This window comes from Glycine soja, chromosome 11 (assembly GCF_004193775.1).
Source record: "Glycine soja cultivar W05 chromosome 11, ASM419377v2, whole genome shotgun sequence".
Taxonomy (NCBI): Eukaryota; Viridiplantae; Streptophyta; class Magnoliopsida; order Fabales; family Fabaceae; genus Glycine; species Glycine soja.
The window spans coordinates 39368603-39384659 of record NC_041012.1 but is presented as its reverse complement, the minus strand read 5'-3'; positions in this window follow the sequence as shown (position 1 = coordinate 39384659).

The following is a 16057-nucleotide window of genomic DNA, read 5'->3' as shown; positions in this document are numbered from 1 at the left end:
AGTTTGTCTCCCAGGAGATAGAGTTTGTGTGTGTTTGTTGCACTTGCACCACCCACACAAAGAGGATTATGGGAGAAAAACAAGAGAGAAAACTTTCTACGACTACTACTATTTTACCTGTTGTAGTCAAATTACATATAACAAATAATTACATACTCGCAGATACAGCCATGAAACCGTCTTAACTTGATAGAAAATACCTACTTCCATAGAGTCTGGATTTAGATATGGGTATTATTCAAACTTTTAAGCAAAAATGAAGATAGATATCAAATTAATCTAGTATCCATACCTATCATCATTATATTTTTTCATATATAGTAATTTTTTGTCCAAACATATATATATAATATATATTAAAATTTTTATTGTTATAATTTTTGAAAATTTTAATCTATTAGTTTAATAGTTAAATAATTAAATAGCAAAGATAAAAATATTCATTCAACTAAAAATATAATTGAATTCTTTATTTATTTATTTTTTGTTATTGATTATATTTATATATTATTTGAATTAAAATATAATTAAAAATTTAATGTATAATTTATTTTAAAATATATAAGTAAATTAAAATTGTAAAAAAAATATAATGGGTTACTCATATACTAAAAAATCAATGAAATACGACGGGAATGAGAATAAGTATTACAATTTTTAACCAAATTCTTTTATATCAAAACCCGTACGCATCCCACACCTTTTGTGGGGATGGAGAGAGGAGAGTCAAACTCTCCATGGTTTCGTTGCCTCCCTAAGCCAAACTAGCACTCACTTGCTTCAGCCAAATATTTTTGAAAAAAAAAACACCTTTCAACACATTCTCTTTTATATGACTAAAATTTATTAAAATAATTTCTCCCCTCTCATAAAATTTGTCATTTTAACTTTTTTTCATATTAACTAAGAAAAGTTAGTAAATAAACAAAAGATTATTGTGATTTTATAAAATTTACTTTTTTTATCATTAACTTATTTACCATCTATGTTGTCCATTACTAATATTATTAGAAATATAAATGAAAGAAAAATATTACACAAAAGTTAATACGACATTTATTTTGAATCCTGTTTTTTTTACACAACATTTATTGTGGAAAGAAGGAATGCATAATTATGAATATGACTTTCAAAGTCAAAAATGAGATTTATAAAATTATTTGATTTTTAATAAACTTCAATTACTAAATAAAGTATGTTAATTTTTTTTAATTATTATATTACAGGTGTGAAATATCAACATATTTCATCTATGATTATTTTTTTTTTATCAAAAGTCATAACTAACTGATTAATTATCTTTTAATGATATCTCTCTTTTTAGTATTTTTTTTTCATTCACAAAAACACCAAAATATACTGTATATGAGTATACTACTTGATAATTGAGGACACACGTAACTCATGTCATGACAAGTTAAGAAAGATCACAAAAGTGAAATTTCTAAGTTATTATACATAAATAATTTGAAGTTTTAATGTTTTTTTTATAATAATATATAGCAGTACTCCCTCGTAATAGCAAGTAACATGAGAATATCCTTATTTATTCTTTGATGTACTTGTCTACATCCAGCATTTGCTTGGGTGGGCGTGTTTAGAAGTGATTGTTTCATTTTGCACAGATAATGATGATGTTAATTCTAGCATTTCTCTCTTCTCTGCTGCCTCGTGGGTCATGCAATACTATTGGTTTTGGTGTCTGAATTCGGTTTGATAATATCGATATCTGTTATAATTCAGGCGTTGGTACATTTTCTCATGCACCTGATTAATTTAGTTTTGTGGGTAAAGCAATTGTCTCACAACCTATGGAGTTGCAAATGTATGTAGCCAGCGTCACTCCGTATGTTTTAACACTATATGGTGTACTAGTACGTTCTTATAATTAGCAGCGCTTTGAAAATTAACATACATACACACACATATATATATATATATATATATATTTCACTATAAAAGAATTTATATATTAATAGATCTAGTTGGTCTCACACATATTTCTTTTTTTCTTTTTTTATATTATAGATGTGTGATTAACTGATTATACATTGTTCTCATAATTCAAATTAAAATATTGAAAAAAAAACTTTAAACACCTAAAAATTAATTAGTTAGTTTATTTATACCTAAAAAGATATAATACAAAAGTATAATGGTTAAATATATTTTCAGTCCTCTAGATTTAAAGTCATTTTTTTAATCACTCAAATTCATAAAATATTTTTTTTAGTCCTTTTAATATAGTGTAATTCAAACAGAGAATAAGAAATTTATAATTTATGACAACTTTTGATCATTAAAATTTATTTGTTTCACAGTTAAAAATTATCAAAATTAAGTCAGTAAAAAAATAAAATTCATTAACTGCTTAACACGTACTGACTTGATTCTGATGGATTTAAGTCATTAAAAAATTATGTTTTAAAATATAAAATAGAAAGTTAAATTCTGATAGTAAAAAATTATTACAAATTACACATTTTTTATTTTATGTTTGGTTCACGCTATGTAGAACTAAATAAAATATTTTGTAAATTTTAGGGATTCAAAATTAACTTAAAATTTGAAGGACTAAAAATATATTTAAATTTATAATAAATAATATGATGAGAATAAACAAATATAAAAAATAATGGCAGCTAATAACGTGTTTGTATAGTTGGAATGCTCAAAATAAATTACTCTATTCTTTTATGAGTTTAAGTTCGGATTTTGTATATATATAAAAAAAAAAAATCACCCCAAAAACATCTAACACGTTGTAAATGTTTTCAATTTAAACAAGCAGCTAAAGACACCACCTTATAGAGTGCAAAAGTGGTTGTACGAGCACTAGTAATCATTATATTTATAATATATTTTTTAATGTCTTTGACGATAAACAATTATATTTGAATTAATATAATTATAATGGATGATTAAATTCTCTCTGAATATTTAACATAATAGTATTTAAGATTTAAATATGAGAGTACTAATTATGGTGAAATAATTTTGCGTTAGTTAATTTACACGTATATTTGGTAGTTTTATATATAATATTTATATTAAAATATTTTTATTTAAATAAATTTTATATCAATAGAGACAAATCAAATAAATGACCATATTATTTTAAAGAAAACAGACAAACTAATAGTTTATGATTTTATGTAAAAAAAACTATTAATTGATGTTTTCCTTCTAATTGATTCTATGTACGCATATTTTTTTTGCCAATAAATATGAATTATTTTATTAGTAAAAATGATTAAATTAGTAATTTTTTCCTCCTTTAATAAGCTAACTCACCTTAGATCTCCTGTAACATGCTATTCAATATGAATATGGAGGAATAGGAATCAAATACTGTCTAGGAAAAGGACATGGGGAGAAAAAGGGAAGTGACTTTGGAGAGAGAGGGAATTGACCACGCATGCATGTTAATTAAGTTGAAATATTTTAGAGGTACTGATAAAGAGATATACTACAGTGTAGACAATGACATCTACATTGTCGTTTCATTAATTCTTTATATATAATACCACTACTACAAGTTTGCAGGTATAATAGAGTGAGAGCCCCTACCTCTTGTAATTAATTAACATCCATTGCTTTTGCCTTTCACACACACAACACAAAATCCCTTAATTTGGACAAGTTTCGAGCAACATGATTTCAACACGTGGAGCACTTTTATGCACAAGATTTTAGTCGGCATGGGAACTGTTTGAGGGGCGTGGAGGACAAAACTGTGAGCCTGAAAATGAAATGCAACGTTTGAAAGATGGTGGCTGAGAGTAGAATAATGTGGCAATGAAGCCAGCAGAGACAGTGATAGACAAAAAGCTTTTTTCTTCTAGCTCCATTAACATTTAACACCCAATTCTTCAGTAGAGGAATGATTTTATGGCTTCGGCAACAAAGGCTAATAATCATCATATTTTAGATATGGAGATCTTCATCAAATATGAAGGAACCATGAAAACATCCCCCTATTTAATATATTTTGCCTTTGCTGATAAAAATAAACATATATAAAGTTTGAGTTATATATCTGAAAAAGAAATGGAAAATATGTTCAAAATCATATTTAGAGGCTGAAAAATGAGTTCAATGTTGCAAGCTATTTATTTGAAGGATAATTATTCAGTGCATCGCCAATTTAATTTTTGAACCTGTAATCATCAGTTAAATTGCTCTTTAAATTAACCAAATAACATAATAATTCTAATAATATTATTTATTATCAATCATTTTATTATCTGAAATTTTAATATATAGTCAAGTTGGTCCTTAAAATAAATAAAATGGAAAAATATAGTCTCCTAAATTGTAAATTATCCATCAATTTAATCTTTAAAATTGTAATAATGAGATCAAATTGGTCTTAAAAACTAAAAAGGCTTAATTGCACCATCTACATTCAAAATTTTGCACATTTTACCCTTAAAAGTGAATTAATTAATTAAGTCTTTAGAAAATAGTAAAAGTGTTGGATGTGAGATTTTAACCCTTGATTGCACTATTTACATTCAAATTTTGTCTCATTTTGCCCCTAAAGTTCAATTTAGTCTTTAGAAAATAGTAAAAATGTTACAAGAGACAAGGGGATATATTGTTTAAAAAAAGACGTAATTGTAGTTCTATCTAATTATGACTTTGCGGTCTTTGGTAGCTGTAGAGAAAGAATAGGTTCTGTAATTTGTATACAATTTTTTAAAGGGTTAGTTGCAATTTAGAGGTAAGATGTGCAATTTTTTAAAGTTGGGAACAAAATTAATTAGACTTTATTAAATTTCATAACATGCGTTTGAGAAATAACAATTCAATTTAGTGTATCTCTCAACTGCATTTACTCTTCACAAAAAGAAAAGACTGCATTTAAATTAATTAAATTGTTGATTAAAAGTAACTATTGTGATATAATATTATTTTATTCATAAGATCTGCCTATTTATTCGATGTATCAATACTAAAAGATATTGAAAATACAGTAAAAGAACCTTTTAGTTAATGCAATATTTTAAATTTATTTTGATTTCAAATTCTAGACACTTCATTTAAAGTAAAAATAAAATTGAATTAAGAATTACACCTTAATTCTTATAACTGAACTATAAATTTATGATCTTGCATCAGTTTTGATTCTAAGAAAGTTACAATTTTACACTAAAAATTGTCATATACTGATGCTTTAATTTAATATGAAGATGGTGTAACTCAATTGATTGAACAAATATAATGGAGTTGTTATAAATTCTCTAATGTTGTTTTCTATTCCCACGGGTCACGAAAAATAAAAATACTAACGCTTTAATGTTAGACTAGCCTTTAAATTATATTAGGATAAATATTGTAGGTCTATACTAATTTGATATATAATATATTAAGATAACTGTTATTAGAGACCTATATTACATTGTTAGTATAAATATACAACATTTATATAATAATTTAATTTCTACTAATCACATTACAATAATTATTAAAATTAGACTAGTATATATAATTTGATATATATATATATATATATATATATATATATATATATATATATATATATATATATATATATAACTTTCAACTAAAATTGTTTGTTTGCTTTTAAAATTAATCTTTCTATTTTTTAAGCAATCTTCCTATTTTATTTATCAGGTAAACTAATACTCTAAACAATTGTTAAGCATTAGTATAATTTCTATGAATATATATTTTTTAATATATTATTGGTATGTAATATTTATTGGTTTTGTCAATGATTATTTTTAGTTGGAAAACTTAACTAATCATTTTTAGTGAGATTTTTTCCTTCCAATTATATTTTTTTATCCACAAAACTTAAATTTGAAGACTTCACTTAAAAGGATTGAGTTCAATGCCACGCGGATAAACAAGTTGATGCTTGCACTACTAAAAAAACATTTTTTATGATAGTTTTTGCAACCTTCATGAAAGTTAATATCATGAAAAATCAAGACTTTATACCATAATTTTTGAACCATCTTAATAAAATATAATTTTTAAGACGATTTTATCTTGGAATCATCTTAAAATGTCTTTAATTGAATATAACCTTCAAAGGAAATCAAACTATTAGTAATATTTTAGTATACATGTTATAACTTCATACTAATAATGTATAATACTTTCTATGTAAAAAACAATGTATAATATTTTATACCGACATTTATTTTATTAATAATATTTATCAATTTTCTATACTAATAGTATTATTTGTTAATATGATATCTTATATAGTTAATGTACGTGTACCAACAACCAACAATAATATCTATTTTAACAGTTTAATTTTAATTAAATAAAAGTTCTACCTGCAAAAGCTAATCTTTTTTATCAGTACAATGCTAAATCTAATCTAAGACCAAATCATTGGTAAATGACATCTTCTCTTTGAGTGTAAATTAATTTTTTTAAGGCAATTAATATTTTTCAGAAACTTGATTTTTTTTAGAGGATCAGAAACTTGATTTTAAGCTTGTGGAAAACGGAGTATCTTTGCTTTAATATCCGTTTGAGTTACTAGTTCACAAGCATACCTTTTTTATATATATGAGAAAGCTTCACAAGCATAACTAATTCATTTAATTAAGCATGTATTTAATAAAAGTAAATATGTATGAAAAACAATTACCAATGTATTTTTTTTTTTGGCATGTATATGTCTAATGTATCTATTTCTAGTATACCTATATGAAGAAAGACATTTTTAACAAGAAAATTTCCCTTAGCTCTACTGAATTTGCTACTTACCCGCCATTGGTTGTTCGATGATCATAGGTACAGCAAATTGAGAGTGCAAAATTATTTCATCTAAGTATTATTTCCTACTGTTTTTACATACATGTTTGATTGTGTGGTGTATGCAGTAGAAAAATTATATCAAAAGTGTCAATTAATGCCGTTAAAATAACTGAACTAAATTAATTGGCGTGTGCCCGTGTTTTCAGGCGAGCTGCAGAAACACATGGGTGTCCAAGTCAAGTTTAATAGTTTTTTGGTGTAAGGGTTGATGCTTTTAAATGCAGTTTTTAACGTGTTACATATATATTAATTGTTTGATTATATATATATATATATATATATATATATATATATATATATATATATATATATATATATATATATCATCGATCTTTACCTATCGTCCTCCTCTTTTTTTTTTTTTCCTTTCCTAACGTTCACCAAGTGCAAATAGCTAAAAAAAATAAGATATATATAGTTAATTAGAAGTTGAGATACGGGCTATATTTTTCTATATATGTATGCTTAATAAATGTTCCAGGGCTCCACATATATAGGTGCTAGCTTCTTGAACGGTTTAAGAAAAGGGAAAGGTCTATTGGGTTTTGTGTTAGTAAAGTATCGGTAACTTATTATTATATAGTAAAAGGTCTAACTAGAGATGTCAGATCAATTGGATTTAGATCTATGAGTCTAATGTGATTTATAGTGACAAACAAAAAGTGTTACTATAGGTATAAAAATTATAAGAATAAATACATTTAACATATACCCAAAACAATATTATTGTGGATTTTGAATGCCAATCAATCACATATTTTGTGTGTAAGTATAGCCTATGCCTACATTTTCTAGCATGTGTGTGAATAAATTTATTAACATATACCAACATGTATTATATGTATTATATGTGTCACTGTAGTTTATTCTCCTCTAGTATCAAATATAAGAAAAACACCATATGAAAAATTAATTAAGAAAATTAGTTAATCATATTTAATTATATCAATTTTAATTAAAAAATATTTTTTCCAACTTATCTTTTATTGGAATTTGATATTACAAATAAGAAAAAATTATTAAAACTAGCATCACAATTAAATAAAAAATATTTTAGAGATAATAACATTAAATAAAATAAAATTAGTTAAAAAAAATTTATATTTAAGATCAAGAAAAATATTTATTTTTTCTTATATATAAGACCAGAAGAAATGTATGTCTACATTGTTAAAGTTTTGTGGGAATAAATTTATTAACATATTCATCTATATATATATGTGTGTCATCTATTGAAACACTTTTGAAAAATTGTTAAGCCGTTGAAGATGAACACGTATTTGTATTCTCAGTAACACATGTATATTATCGATTAATTTCTATGTAGCACGTATTCATTTTTTTTTAAATTTACTATGAATGAATTAATAACATCCAACTACATGACATAACAAGTCCGAATCGTCATAATCGCAAATGGCATAACCGTGATTTAAATTTTCTCAGAGTAATACAAACCAAGTAATTAGCACCGAACAATTAAACTACAATTACCGAGCCTTGTTGACCACGACCAAAACTCGTTGAATTGAAAATTCCTTCATCCTTGTTTCGAGGCCACTCGTGCAACAAACAGAGTACTACTCCTTTATACTCTAGAGGAACTTCAATACAGTATTCTTTAATTGTGGAAAAAGTGGAAGGATGGGAAATCTTTTTTGACCCACTATTACTGTTTCCAATGAGTCACGGAAGAATTAACGTGTTCATAGACCTTGAGGTTTTCATTTTCTAATAACACCAAGTCATTGCACGTTCCACATCATTTCCCAAACATTCAATGAAAAGCGCATAAGAGGATTTTTAAGGCATGGGATAAAATATTAAGAGAAAAAAAATTATTGTGAAGATCATATAAGAATATAAAAAAAAAGTCATGAATAACATAATTTTACGCATCTCAATGCATTAAGAACACTAATTAACATTTATTTAAGTAAAAGTAAGCATAAATCTACTCCCTCTAGTCTTGATTATAAGAAGAAAAAAATATATTTCATGCTTATTAAGAAGATTAGTTAAATTCATCAAATTGTGTTATTTTTAATTAAAAATAAATAATTTTTCTAAACTATCATTTTGATAAATGCTATGTATAGATATATTTTGGACACTCGAACTTTTGTTTTACTTTATTACTTATGACAATTTGGTGCACTTATCAATAGTTCAACACATTCCTTAGAACTTAATATCAAACATAGTAAAAAAATTCTTAACCATATTAATGAAGGATATTTTGGAGTCTCATTAATATGGCATAAGTAAGTATATAAGATTTTCTTATATTTGAAAAAAAAAATAAGAAATTTGTGTTGCTTATAATTGAGACCGAAGAGAATATCATTTATGTTTATTAATATATATATATATATATATATATATATATATATGTGTGTGTGTGTGTGTTTGCTAATCAATGTCCTTAGGGCATTAATTAAGGACTTAAAAGAAGAAAGTATTTAATGTAAAAATTATAAGAGAACACAAAAGAATAAATATGCATAACACAAAAAAATTGATTAACATTCTCGTAATAATATACACATAATTCAGTATAGCAACTTATTCTAGTCTTAAATATAAAAAAATGACATATTAACTAATAAAGTTAGTTAATCACATTTAACTGTATCAATTTAATTTAAATTTATTTCCCCTAATTTATTTTTTTTATTGAAACTTGATATTAAGTATAATAAAGAATCATTAAAATTAACATCTTAATTGAATGAAAGCTATTTTACAAATAATAATATTAAATAAGATAAAATTAGTTAAATTTTTCTTATATTTAAGATAAGAAGAAGAAGAAAATTCTTATATTTAAGACTAAAGAGAATAACAAGAAACAATGAATCAATGTCATGGACAAAAAAAAAGTGTTAGCTAAATCATTAGAGTACATTATTTAAGTTCCCCTAAAGTTTAGTCAAATACTCTCTAATCTTAAATATAAGAAAAAAATATTTTTTCAAATATAAGAAAATTTTAATTAATTTTATCTTATTTAATGTTATTATTTTTAAAATATTCTTAATTTAATTGAATTATTAATTTCAATGACTATTTTTTATTCTTGATATCAAGTTCTATGAAAGAATAAGTTAAAAAAAATACTTTTTGATTGAAATTGATGTAATTAAATATGATTAACTAATTTTCTTAATTAGCATGATATGATTTTTTTTCTTATAGGATTCAAGACCAGAGGAAATATTATAAGTTTATGAGCAGTGTAATTTTCAACCTCTCAATAAAAACATTTTTATTTTAAATTTCTTAACTAATATTGTAAGGACAAGTATAATAATAATAAAAAATAGTGTAGATTACTGTTTTTCTTCGTTCTCTCGTTTAATTAGCACGTAAGGAGATTACGTACTTCTCAGATTTGGTGTTGCCAACCTTAACAATGTATATTGCAGTTCAGTTAGTTAATTTTACCATTTCAATTTGTTTGTTCGGCCTTATCTTAAACATTGAACTTGAGTTGGAATATCCCTTGTAATGTATCTATATATAGCAAGTTTGATTTCTAATCCAAATAACATAATTATTTTTTGTAGCAAAATCTATTAGGAAATTTCAAAAGGACAAATAATTACTTTATCTTTTTGTAAAATAATCGATCAGCGTGTATTATTCTCCGTCTGAGACTTTAGTTTGTAGTCTTCTCCATGTGACTAACTTTGTATTTCATACACATCCTAAAATGAATAGGAAAATATGTGTATTCATTTTAAAAATATATATATAATAAAACATAAAATTAAGAAAGAATGCAAATTGCTTTCAGTGATACAATTAGTACACATCTGCAGCACATTCACATGCAGATGATATTTGACACAAACGTATATAAGATATAAATACATGCAAATTAAATTCCAGATATAAACCCATTTCTTTCTTGAAGTTGTAATTAACAGTAACATTTATGCCATCTGGAAAATGTTGGTTCTATGGCAAGATGCTATATTCTCGCTGTTATATCATCCATGTTCCTCTCAGTTCTTCAGGAATTGCTGGCCCCACTGGCCTCCACCACCACCAACACTTAACGTGAAATATATTAACCAATTTTATTGATGTATGTTATGATATGATTGATATATAATTATATCTTTTGAATACTAATGTGATCAGACATTTAATTTCCAAATATTTATATATAAAAAATATTAATTAAGAGATGTCAGTCCTTTAAATATATTTTTATATATATATTTTAAAGAATTAGTTTCTAATTAAAAAATACTTTGGCACTAAAAAAAATAGTAAGGTAGTTTTTAACCTAAAAATTTCATCTGTAAGAAAAAAACCTAAAAATTTTGTTGTCTCTATTCACTATACCTATTTAAAAGAGTGAAAGTGATGTGTCAATGGAGGGAGCTGCAAAAACTGCACAACACTCCTTGTATCATAAAATGGCCATTATGTGTGAGATATCATTATTTTCTCTAACTTTGATTGAAAGTTGGTACAAGGTGAGGTTGACAGAAGATGAAGCCATGCATGGGAATAAGAACAGAATCATGATTGGAACTCACTGTTCACATGCACATACAACGTCATAATTCTCATGTCAGTACATAATTGCTTCACAATTTTCAGCTGTTGCTAGCTCTTGACACTCTTGAGCACTTAACGGGGAGACACAATCATCGCCCAGTTTCACTTTTCCCTTTTGGTTAAAATGGGAGGGAGGAATTCATATTCATATCAAATAATATCGTAAAAAATTAAAATAACAAAGATTTATTTAATGTTAAATATATACTTAATTATATAGAGGCCAGCAGAAATATATATAGTTATCAAAAGGGTAAAAACGTTATTGGTTCTTTATTTAGTGCCATGGAATGATTAATTGAAGTTGTCTCAATTATCACAAAAAATGGAGTGGTAAATAACATATAGTAATTAAATAAGTGCGTGTACTTGTTTGGCTAAGGTTTCTGTACCAGTATCTGCTTCCCCAACAAATATATATGGTGCAACTCAACATGCTGTGTGGTGTATTCATTGGCATCCTATCAGTTAAAAAAGTGCAACTTCTTATCATCTGATGCTTCAGGAAAATTCAAAATCATTACTTTGCCAGCTATAGCTTGAAGACAAATGAGCCTTGTAATATAAAAGTTTATTTTTTAACTATAAAAAGACAATGTCGTAACTAATGTTTATATGTTGGATTTCCTTTAGTTAATATATATTATATTTAACGAAAATTAAATTGTCAAGATAAACATTACATAATACATTGTTTTTGTACCCTCACAGATATCACTTTTCATAGGCAATCTTGTTTAAAGTAATATAGAATATTAAACGTTCATCGTATTGTAGAGGATTAACTATTTTCGCTAATCCCAAATTCCCAATGGTTAACAGCATAATACATTAATTGAATTAAGAAAAAAAATCTTATTATAAAAAATCAATATATACAATTTAATGATTTATACACCGTACTATAAATATATAATGCATTTATATTATTAGTAGAGCTTTATAATAGTATATATTAATAATTTAACTTCTATTAAACAGAAATTATATTAATATAGAAAATCTGAATATTTGATATTTTATAGTGATTAATTAGTATACAATCATTTTACTTTCTAGCTGTGTGATAGTCTATTTATATTAATGTATATAAATGTGGAAAACTCTCTTCTAGATTGCATTTCACTTACGGGTTATTATTCCAGTTAAAATATTTTAATTTTCCTTATAATTTTCTTTTTCCTATTTACCTTCTTTTTAATTTTTTTGCCAACAGTACCTGGTGCCCACATATGTGCAGAGTATAAAGAAGTTTTATCAGCAAAATAGACTGAGCTAGAGCTTTTACATTATCCTCGTGGCTTTCTCCAGCTTCTGATTAATGCTTTTGGTAATGTTTCCTCAAGCCACTATAGATAGTAGTGTGCAAGTTTGTAGAAAAAATTGACATATAAGAAGGTGGCGTGAAACTTTATTGCGTGGGTACATACATTGCGGTCAATTAATTTTTCTGAAATATGTTTTGCCTAACATTCAAAGAAGTTTCTATGTAGAAGTAGAATAGTATTAACCTACTCCATGATTAAATTTCTCGAGGTTTGATCTATTGAAGAAAATATGAGATTACGTTTTCTGCACTTAATTAAGGACCACGTAAGATGGTCCCCAGAAACAGGTCTTCCGCATGATGCAGACAAACTGGTTACCACATGTAACTGTATAAACTTCAGTTTGGGTCCCAATTATCCTATTACATTATAAACTTTCTAGCGAACTGTCAAATCATATATAGGAAATTTTCAGATCAAGATTGGTAAAATGCCAGTCCTAACCAGTTTGTTTTTTTACGTACCATTTTTGTTATATTATCCTTAAATATATAACTTTTTTTTTGTAATAAAATAAGATAAATTCGTGCATTTCTTAAGAGGATTATATATATATATATATATATATATATATATATATATATATATATATATATATATATATATATATATATATATATATATATATAATATGGTCCCTACAAATATAGTAATTTTTTTTAGTTTTTATATAAAAAAATTCTAATCTCTATAATATTTGTCATCACTTAATTATTTTAGTCTTTAGTGTTAATCTCCCATTAAAATAACATTTTTTACATTCTTACAAATATAATTATTTTTTTGTTACTGCAATATATAGAAATTGTATGTTTTTAATCCCCTATACAAATATAGTGATATTTTTTAGTTCTTGGTGCAAAATATAGCATTGTTTTTTAGTTCTCAGGCATTATACATGTCATAGATAAAAAAAAAGTAACAATAAATATTATAATTAAGAATACAACATATTTAAATTTTCTATAGTTGCATACAATTTCTTTCTTCCATAACTAAATGAAACAAAAAAGAGTAGTCCAAAGCGTACTCATAATCCAATACCAATTAAAGAAACGTATTCATAATCACATAGGATATTTTTATGATTTGAACCTTGAACTCTTAATAACACTTTAACATGTTAAGGCTCACTCTCTAAATATATGCAACAAATGCATTAAAAATATAATGTGAAAGAAACAGGACTCTAAATGCCAAAGGTTATGACTGCATGGTTCCCCATTCTCCATACTCAATTGGACAATGGAATTAAGTTATGAAAATGCGGTTTAGATCACTCGTTTTGACAAGTATATACTTAAGGTGCAAATGTGAGGTAAGAAAAGAAGACTACAAAAAATATAGCATTGCTTTCAGAGAATCTAGAGACCTCATTCACAGAAGTTGAGTGGTTAACTTCCTCCGGCAAGGTTTGTCACTGAAAAACTCAAGGCTTGCAATTCAGGCAAGTTACAGAAAAATTAATTCCTAATTTTCTTAAAATTTTGAATATATAAATATAAAGAATCAATGGCCGAGTTTACATAGTGGGGGTCCGGTAGTGTATACACTGATTGATGCAAACTCCTGTATTTGGTAATTAGTACAATAAGGCCAATGATCAAGGCCACAAAGTGAATGTTATAGATGAAATGCTTTTCAATGGAAATGTATATAATCAATAATATCACTTCCATTATATTCATGTTCATAAAAAATTGAGAGATTCTATTTATTTTAATAATCTTTCTATCTTGAAAGTGATTCAACAATTGACTTAAGGATATTTTGATCCAGGTTTTAATTAATTACAATCACAATCATAGTTGTAATTTTGTCTCAAATTTTAATATTATAGATCGATAATTAATATTATATACAAATGCAATTGATGTGACATAATATTATGATCACAGTGCACCTAGAAGATCCCTTAATGTTATGACTATAATTGTGGCTGGAGACTATTTTTAAAACATTCTTGTTAATAAGCGGATATAGTAAAATAAAATAAAATTATTTTAGGGTTTATTATAACAGTTAGTTAAGCAGAATGTATAAATTATTCAAATAGTTGATTCAACAAAATACATAAATTATTATAATTTTTTTAATATCTACGGATATAAAAATTTCCTCAAGGATTGATTGCTTTAATTTTCATTAATTCTTGAGATCAGCGAATCAAAGGCAGGGGATGTAAAGGGGAACCAAAATCATTGTCATCAAAGGAGTATAAGTCCAAAAGACATCACTCTTTGTGGGCAACGTGTACGGCTTCTATGGTCTGAAAGGTGAAAGCAGAAGGCAATTTCATGAACAATATTACAGCATGAAGCATAGTGTGGCAGAAAATGGGACCATGAAAATAGAGCACCACTACTGCAGAGGTGATAGGGACATCTTCCATGCGATTGCAAGGCCATTTTGTTATCAAGGTGGAGCCACCAAACAACCGTGATCACAGAAGAAACTAACCCGTTATTACGTACAAGACATGTAAAAGCAATATTAGGATCTTTGCACCAGAGTTTAGGGAACTCTTACCAGCATTTGAAAACGAAAACACATATACTACATTTATTGTAGAAAATTGAGTATATGTGAAGTTGGATATATTATAGTTAAAAAATGGATAAATACTATAAGTTTTTCTACTTATTTTAAAAGAAAGTATTACTTTTTTATTCTCTCAATTATCAAGAAATTTTTTGAAGAAAAAATAAACTATAGGAGTAAATAATTTAAGCACTCATATTTACATTTTCTTCTAATTATAAGTCACCTTTTAAGATAAGTTTTATTTTTTTTTACTTTTTAATAACTAAAATAATCTATCGATGGTATTTTTTATTGGTTGATGATGGAATAAAAAATTTCAAACTCACAATGTATATGATATTAAACTTAACTTTTTCTTTAAAAAAGAAGAGTAAATTCCTAATTTGTATTTCACTGTAAGTTTAATCACTAATATTAAGAAAATCACAAAAAAAGTTCCTAAAATTTGTTAGAGTTTCATTTAAGTATTTGAAATTAGCCTCTTTTCTCGTTTTTCATCCTTAAATTTATGTTATTATTTAAATCTCTAGACAAGGGACCATAATGAGAAAAATGAGTTAATTTTAGGGACTTAACTTAAACCATAAAAAGAATTTAGAAACTTATTTAAGTTTTTTAGTAGTTTTATAGACTAAAATAACAATGAGATAATAAATTCAATGATTAAATTAACCATTTATTAAAAAAATATTCTTTGTTTGGCATAAGGTCCACGTTGGGCATAGTCTCTGGAGGGGCAAGGCATAGAATCTAAGACTAGAAGTGGCTAAAAAATTAAAAAAGGTTTATATAATTATGCAGTA